Raw genomic sequence first — 9,683 nt, 5'->3', positions numbered from 1 at the left:
TATTAGTTTATTATATAGAAAGGAAAACTCAAATGCACAAATACAAAATGGGAAGTAACTGTCTATGCAGTAATACTACAGAAAAGGACCTGAGGGTTATAGTGGATCATAAATTGAACATGAGTCAACAATGTGGTGCAGCTGCAAAAGAGGTTAATATCATCGAGAGTGTATTGCATACAACACTCTTGTAAGACATGGGAGATAATTGTCCCACTCTGCTTGGGACTAGTAAGGCCCCTGCTGGAGTACTGTGTCCAGTTCTGGGTACCGCACTTTAGGAAAGATGTGGACAAATTGGAGAGAGTCCAGAGGAGAGCAACAAAAATGATAAAAGGTTTAGAAATCTGACCTATGAGGAAAGGTTAAAAAATCTGGGCACGTGTAGTTCTGAGAAGAGAAAACGTAGGGAGGAACTGATAACAGTCTTTAAATATGTTAAGGGCTGTTATAAAGAGGGCAGTGGAGGGATATTATAAAGGGGGCAGTGGTCAATTGGTCTTCATGTCCATTGAAAGTAGGACAAGAAGAAATTGGCTTAATCTGCAGCAAGGGAGATTTAGGTTAGATATTAAGAAAAAACTTTCTAACTATAAGGATAGTTATGCACTGGAATAGGCTTCTCAGGGAGGTTGTGGAATCCCCATCATTGGAGGTTTCTATCCAGAGTAAGAGGGCCCCAAAGAGTTTACAGTCTGAATACACAAGACAGATGAACGGTGGGAGAAAGGAAATAGACAGAGACTTTAAAAACTGCCTTAAAACAAATCTAAAACGACACTGTCTTCCTCCATAGGCAGTGTAGCCTAGTGGCTAGAACATTGGACTGGGACTTAGGAGCCCTGGATTCTATTCCCAGCTCTGCCACTGGCCTGCTGGTGACCTTGGCCAAGTCACTTCACCTCTCTGTGCCTCTGTTTCCTCATTTGTAAAATGGAGATATTGCTCCTGACTTCCTTTGTAAAAACGCTTTGAGATCTATATGAAAGCTAGGTATTATTATTATAGGACAGATCTGCAGTAGAGCACAGGATACTAAAAGGAACCTATATGCTTCAGGGGGGAGGACAGGAGCACCTGTAGTTTGCAACTACCGTGACACTTGTGGACAGCTTTCTGGGAGCACAGATACCACACTCACATACACATTTGTTATCAATAATCTGTGCACGCAGCCATATTTGCTAGTGTTCATGTTGCCCTTGACAGCTGAGCTGCTTCCTGGTTGTATTCCCCAGCAATATTTTGCAGCTGGTCAGAACTGTCCTCATCCTTTGTTTGCAGGAAGAAAGGCCCAGAGCTTCAAGGGTATTTAGGCCCTTAACTCCTATTGATTTAAATGGGAGTTAGGCACCTAAATACCTTTGAGGATCTGGGCCAAAGTGTCCAGAGAATTTGAATTTTGTAAAGGAAAAAAACCAGACCCCAAATTCTGAGTTTTCAGGTTTTGTTTTTTCCCCTTGTTGGGTGTTTCATTGTTTCCCTTTTCCATTGTGTCACTAAAACAAAAGGGGGAAAAGTAAAAGGGGAGAGGGAAAAAAGAAAGTGAAGATTTTTCAATTTTTGGTGAAAACCAAATATTTGGGGGTTTTCAGTGGGGAGGGGGGGCTGGAACACTTCCAAAAAATAAAGAAAAGCCATTTGTCATTGAAAAAATGTTTTAAACCAGGTCTAGCTGGCTACTCACTATGGTTAAGTAGGGCAGTTGCTCTCACCGAAATTGATGTAAATTTGAACACTGACTTCCTTGGAAGCAAGGGTAAGCCCAAGGTCAGCAAGAATTCTTTTCCAAGCTACAGCAACATATGCCTCTTTCTTAAAAGGTGTCTTAACATTTCCATCTGCCTGCAAGAAAGGAAAGCAGAAACATGCTACAGTATTGCTCTTCCAGTTCGGAAGAGGAGAAAGTGCCCTAGCGTTAAATACTCTCTCTTCATGCTGTGTGACTGGTCACTTAAGTCAGATGGCAGTGTTTGTTTCCTGATCACAGTATTTCAAAACACACAAAGAGCTTTCAGGATGGTCATGTGAATGCTTCATTTGAATGCTCTGTGTTCATACATATTTGCACAGGAAATCACATCATCTTCCCTTTCCTCAAAAAGTCTTATGAACAAAATTTTGCTCACACAAGTTATTATTTAACACTTATATTATCATAGTATGCAGAGTCCCCAGTCGTGACCAGAGCTCCACAGGCTCTGTCTAAATACATCCAAAGGGACAGATTTTTCATAGGAAGCAAACAATAGTAGACAATGATGCTATATATTTGCTATTCTAGCAAATTTGCAGTTATACAGATAAGTGTTTGCAAACACTTTTACGCAGCATTTGCCCAGCTCTCGTACAAATGTCTGTATAGCACTTACATCTAATTTAGTGAAACACCTTGGAGGGAATAGCATGCCACACTGTTTCTTTATTTAGAAAAAAAATAATGTGTTTAGCCTCGCTGAGAGTAATTCTTAGGGCCAACAGATGTTTAGTGGTTTAGATGATGAGATTACAGTCTAACATTCACAATGGTTTTCTCAATAGAGTGTTTGATGTTGTAATTTTCCAGGGTATTAAAAAGCATATGACATGTTGTGAGGACAAAGGGCCTTTTATTTAATATGTTTGTTTCTGGTTATATTTCCTAGTTGGATTAGAAATATCCCTAATGAAATCATTTTCAGGCCAACGCTGGCTTGGTATCAGGGAAGCTGTGTTGTGCCTTTTCTAATGGATATTACAGTGGCTCCGGTTGGGGCTCTGTGTTTGTAGTTTCTATGCATTTTTGTAATGTCAGTGTGTTGGTTTATTTACCTATCCCATTTCTAGGGCAACTATCATGAGCCATATGATAAAGCCAGACCATCAAACACTGGTTAAAAGAACAAACTCTAGCCAACTGTACACCCAGAGGGATTGGGTGGGAGCCTAACGGCCCACAAGGCAATCTGCTCACCTCAGCAAAAAATCAATTCCCAACAGATGAGAGAGAGAGAGAGAAAAAACAAACACGAAAAGGAGAAGGACCTCAGAGTAAATGATACAGAACAAAAGGATGTTTCTCAAAGTCAGCTAGCAAAGGACTCCATTTCCTTTGACAGGTTTAGAAGCACAGTGCCTTGTGTCATTTTGTACAGGCATAAGTAGGCTTGGAAGAATTAGATTTTTATCATTAAATGTTAGTAAACATCTATTTCCCCATCTACCCACAAACTGCAGAAACAATAATCCCACTGATAACTGAAATATACAGCTAGACAGAGAAAGAAAAATGCTGCTTGAGAACTTCTTAGAGTCAAAATCCAGTGATTTAGACTTATGCACTAGGTTTGTTACAAATGGACTAGTGAACGAATGGTAAAAACAGGTCTGGATTTAAGGACATTTACTTTCTATACTTTGGCATGTGATGTTGATCGTTGAATGGTTTATAAAGTTTTAACTTTTTGAATCTCAGGGTCTACTCTCATTAAATATTTGTCTGCCCCACCCCTAATTTCCCACAACTGTGAAAATTTAAATCAATACAAGTCTAAAAGACATTAATATCTGTCAAAATGATAAACAAATTCTGCCAAGCCGAGGCGTAAGTGACATCTTGATGTCCTCGACAGAATTCTAATTTATTTCATTGTTAAACAGCACTATTTCACAGGGCTTTGCCTTGTTTCATAGCTCTGGTTTTACAGATGAAAATGAAACAGACCAGGTTTGGAACTGAATGGGGTGTTGTGGTAGGTGTGAATCATGCGGAAGTCCTGGAGATGAGAGTAGGAAACAATGGATAGGGCATGGGATGCTCTTCATGTATCTCTCAAAATCCAACTCGTATGGTTTATATATGACACATAATTTATAACATACTACTTTGAGGGATTGAGTCTAAGCTAACAGATATGAAGGAAACATGGGACAACACTCTCTTCTCTACCCAGGCCCAAATCTGAGACCAGAGCAATGGAATGACCCAGCATCAGCCCACTGAAAGTTTGCCCAACTAAACACCTACATGAAGGACAGATTGGACAGTCTATCTCTTGTCTGTGGGAGGAGACATTGTGACTCTAGGTACATGGCATCTAGTTAGTGCACAACAGGGTGCTTCATAAATGTAATGGTAGATAGACCATTCATTCTAAGTCCTCCCTGTCCTTAACAGAGCACAGAACTCTGAGTTACTTTTCAAAATCACCCCTTTCCTGCCATTTGGATTTATTAGGGCTTATCTCTGCATGGAGTTATTCCTGATGTTCCTGGTTAACTCCGTGTGTGGACATTCTTATTCTGGGGTAAGGATTTGTCTACACTTGACAACTAATTCTGATTAGGGTAGGGTATGAATTTAAAATGCAATAGCTATTCATGAATAATTCCATGTGCAAACAAGCCCTAAGAGTGCTTTCCTTCTGTTTATCTTAATCCACTTTCATAGTTAATCAGGAATAATTCCATAGGTTATTCCGGAATGAGGTAGAATTTAATGTGCAATAGCTATTTTGGAGTAACTCCCTATTTGGGTTTTTATTCCAGAACAAGAGTGTCCACACAGGGAGTTATTCCAGAATAGCTATTCTGGTCAGTTTTCTCCTATAGATAAGCCATTGGGAAATTCAGAAATAATAACACAACACAAACCTTCCCACCCAAGCTCACCTGTCCCTGCAGCTTCACAACTGGACTTCATCTGCCTTAGTTTTCTCTAGCCCAAAGAACCACTCCCTCCCTCTTTATATCCTGGTTAAATCCAAATGGACATGCCTGCAACATGACTCAGCAGCAATGTACCATGAATCTTAATGCAAGGTTTACCACCTAAAGCCTAGGGAGATACTACAGAAGAGCCCTACATTCCTATATAGGGTCTTATACGCAGCTACGTTGCTACAGCTAATGTACCATACATATAGGATATTATCACTCCCAAACTGTAAAGATCTCAAAGTGCTTTATCAATTAACCAGTTGCTCTATAAACTACATAAGGATCACTTCATACACCACCAAAAGCCTGTCACAGCTAGGATGAAACCCAGCCTCTGTTTAACAGTGCACAATTATATTACGCAACGGTTTACGAAAGTGTGTGAAGAAGAGTTCTTTATCCATTGGAAACTGGAGGGAGAATTTAGGGTAGAAGAACAAGTATTTGAACTGGAATGTAGCTATGATGTTAGGGCTAACACCCTTATTGTCACAAAAAATACCAGAGGATTTTTAATGAGCTTGAATGATCAGGATCCTGGTTTTACTTCTCAACTGAAACATGGGTGCTTCCCTGTGGGATTCTGAAGCCAGTGATGATGAGAAGAAAGGACTTGAACTATTTGCAGGGCTTTTGCATTGTTTGCAAAGTGGCAGAGTTGTGGCTGATAGGTAGATTAGGTTAAGCATCTGCAGAAAAATCTACAGTAGGTGGCACTAACTGACTATGTTTCCCATCAGTATTGTCACAAAGCCCCAGGTGAGTAAGCAAAGAATCTTCAGTGTGATTTCAGTCCGAAAGACAAAGTGGAGAGGTGCCTGGTTTTGCCTTTCTCTGCTTAACAAGATGACACAACTCTAAGATCAACTGTTTAGTAAAGGATCATATAGCTATTGATCATAGATAGGAATTTTAAGTCCTTTTTATATTTAATTGTAGCAAAAGGAGAATTGACAACACTGGGTATCAAAAGGTTATACATATTATGTCAGGAAATAAGGCCACAGTCCATGGCTGTTGGCCTCCATCACTCACAGGGCTTCATATGTTATCCACCTGTTACCCTTATTTTATAACTGGCTTGAATATACTCATAAAAGGTGACAGATACACAGCACTGGAGAGTTAAGGAACTTGGAATTGGGATACAGAATCTTTCATCTCTAGGACATTGGTCTAGATTTGGCCTAGACAGAAGTTAACAAAGTAATTCCTTTTCTGATGGCTGTTTTGTGGGTTACATTGAGGGAATTGGTGGTCTCATTCCATTCCCTAGAGAATAAGAAATTTCAGCAGAATCCAAGGAATTGAAGAAGGGGGATGGGGGGCAGTTATCCCTTTAGGTTAAAAAGCCTATTAAAGCAAAGCTTGTACTTGCTACCAATCATGCTGTACCTGCTCTGTGCATAGAGGAATTCAAGCAAACATGGAACTGGACACCTTGCAGTGGTTTAGTGAGCTGGTGTTTCGTTTTGTTTTGTGGTAGCCATTATCTCGTGCTCCAGCTCATGGCAAGTTTTCATTTGAAAAAAAAAAGTCTCCAGCCCTTATGGTTGCAAAAAGAACCTTCCAAATGTGAACTGAGCATAAAGCAATGAACCTAGGCCTTCCTGAACCCGCAGACAGCCTGAAACAACAGCTTTGAAAGTTGAGAACTGCTCCCGTTCATTTCAATGGGATGTCAACTGTGGAGCCTAACAAGTTAAACATAGACGTGGTTAACTATTTCCCTGCTGATCGAACCAAGAAAGAAGAGGGACATATGTATTATGACAATCTCTGGTGTCACAAGTGAGTGGAACTTGGGTTTTGGATAGAGGTTGGGGGATCATCACTACATTTTTCCCCCCCTTCTCAGTTCAACCCCTGAATTTATGGATGCAGATTCAGTGGCTTTCACCTGCCTTAAATTCACCAGACATCTCAAACAATAACAGCACAAGATTTAACACCAAAAGTGTTGCATTGTTTTCCAATTTGTTCTTGCCTTTTTATTTTGGGGGAGGGTTGTTTTGTTTCTTTGCTAATTACCTTTGTAATTATAATTATTATTTATACCGCAGTAGCACCCAAAGGTCCTGATTGGGGCCCCAGGGTGCTAGAGACTGTACAACACATAATGAAAAGCATCCTCTGCCGCAGGAGCTACCTTACTATTAATACGTTATACGAAGGCAATTTTAGTGAGCTTTTTACCTTCCCCGTCAGACTCTTGCTCTAGGTGAAGCATCTGCTTCCTGTAACATAAATATGCTGGGAGGCGGACTAGAAAGCAGAGCATATGGCCACCTCTGCCAGTGTGCAAACTTTGTCTCAGGCTAATTTTAATCATATACACACTCAGGCTTAGTTCTTTTTATTTTGAAGCAATTTAAAATCTCTTGTGCTTCAGTTGTGATGCAACATTTGTAAATAGTGCATGGAAGACTGCATCCTCTCTGCTCTAAATCCGGATAGAAGCCATGTATTATAAAACATAGCACTAGATTTATACTGTAGGGCTCACAGATTGTTTCTGGGAGTTGTTAATGCTTTATCCAGCCAGATACCACTCTGCAAATACTATATTTACCGTGGACAGAGATCAGGAACAATTTCTAGTACAATAGTTGGGAATGGAGATCTATGGGGCTTACCATGTTACAGTAAAAAACACTTAAGTACTAAACACCAAAACGTGCCATTCCTTTCCTTCTTTTCAGAATAGCTACGAGTCCCATATGCCATGTATGCGGGAATTTAGCTATGCAACTTCCAGTAACACCAAAGTTGCTTAATTCCCTGCATGTCACTTTGAAATTAGTGAGAGCCCCATTTTCCCCACACCTATGCCATGGCTTTTGGGGTAATGAAGAAAGATGATAAAGTGAAAGTCTTATTCAAGTTACACAAGATCAGTATGTTGCCAGCTGGAAAATTATACATCATGAACTATGTTCAAGTAAGCAAAAAGGAAAAATATATATAACAAAAGCACCTGGTTTTGTACTTCTTTATGACAATCTTTTTGTAAGCCTGGCTTACAACACTGGCATCTTTACTTTGGAAAGATGACATGCAGCGGTTCTTTTGTCTGTTCTCAGTATCTGAGTACAGTGTTCCGTTCCTCTAGTCTAAACCTTGTGGCCAACATTTTCAAATATGCTAGAGATTTTGGGTGCCCAAGTTGACACAAACCTAAAGGAGCCGGATATTCAGACAGTCCTAAGCAGCTGACCCCTTTTAAGTGCTTCCGGTTGGCCACCCAAACATTGAAGGCTCTAGAATCACTAGTCACTTATTAAAATCTTGATCTGTGGTTCTTGGAGCATTGTCTTTGGGTGTTACATAAAAGCCTGTTTAGATTTAACACTTAGAACAGGGCCTTGTCTATAAGGCAGCAATCAAAGTCTTAATTTTAAGACCTGTGAGGGTTCATATTCATTGATGTCAAAGGAAGTTGGATGAGGCCCTATATAAACTGCACAGAAGAACTTCATCAAACTCCAGAACACATTTGTGAATAATAACAGAAGATGACATCAAATGCGGCCCTGCTCGCTTCTAAAAAGTGACTACGCAAAAATGGCAACCTCTTGCCCAACCCCTGTGTGTATCTGTTGTCATTTCTGCTCACTTTACTGACTAAAATAAGATTTGACTTCCGTTAACTGCTGCTGGCACTGAAAAATTGATACAGCTACAGAGACAGCTCACACGTCTTTGATATGAGTGTAAACTAAGTTCTGATTGTAGCAATTGTTGGTGAGGCACAAACCAGAAAAACCAAGGTAAACTTTCAGTTCACAAGTTGAGTTTCCAGGGCTGGCAGCTACTTTTTTTATCGGAAATTGAGCATATTCTCTCTGGGAGTCATAGATATAAGACCTCAGAATGCTATTTGTTCAGAGTAATTTCTCAGAAAGGAAACACGCTTTAATGAGCTTGTTTCTGCAGCAGTTAACAACTCTCTCCAATCCCTAATTTGAAATACATGTTCAGTGCCATCTTCTCCCTGTCTCCCACCCCCCTTAAGAAAGAAAAATAATTTTTCTAGGCACTGTGACATTCCCCAGGGTGTAATCTGGACAGTTGAACAGCTGTGTCCCCTCAATTCTCCAACCTGGGGTGCCTTTTAACACTGCTTCACTGTGAGAGCAACCACTCCTGGCCTGGTCACACACAGCTTCTAGCATGTAAATTACTCCCAGCTGAGTAATATGAGTGCTTTTAGCCAGCCATTCCTGAATTATATTGCAGAGTGACACCAGCCAATTCCCAGTCCCAGACTTGTCCCCAGACATGTGCATCTTGTACTGCCCAGTACCTCCTGGACAATACAAGCTCATATAAGTCTGTCATTTCATTAATAGAAAATGATATGCACAAACCTTGTTATCTCATATGGTGTTTTCCAAACACTTCAATCCAAACACACACTGGTTTCGATAAAACAACACAAGAAGTTTATTAATTACAGAAAGAAAGATTTTAAGTGCTTACAAGTAATGAGGCATAAAAGTCAGAATTGGTTACAAAGAAATAAAAGGTAAAACACAAACTAATACCTAAGGTACCAAGCCAAAGTGAATTAAAAGCAAAGAGTTATCTCACCACATGCTTTAGCGGTGTTACTTGCTGAACTCCTTTCAGACAGGATTCCCCCTCTCCCCCCCCAGTTCAAAGCTGTTTCTTGGTTCCTCAGGTGTTGGGGTTGCCATAGATAGAGAGAAAGGAGTGGTTCAGGCAACAGCCAATCTGTTTACATAGGTTCCATTGCCAAGATGTAAATTTCTTGCTCACACCCTTTTTCCTGCCATAGAATGGCCCCTTAATCAGGTGATAATCCATTTGATTATGCTGATACCTGGCTAAGGTGATGGCTAGCCTTTTGTCTCTGGGGAATTGATTTGAAGCTGTTTCCATAGACTGGGAACATGTCTTATACAATATAATTTTATAACTTTACATATGATGTTGCCACACATATTTTACCAGGACAATAA

The sequence above is a fragment of the Mauremys reevesii genome, linkage group 20 (genome assembly GCF_016161935.1).
Source record: "Mauremys reevesii isolate NIE-2019 linkage group 20, ASM1616193v1, whole genome shotgun sequence".
NCBI classification, from domain to species: Eukaryota; Metazoa; Chordata; order Testudines; family Geoemydidae; genus Mauremys; species Mauremys reevesii.
This window is presented reverse-complemented; position numbering follows the sequence as displayed.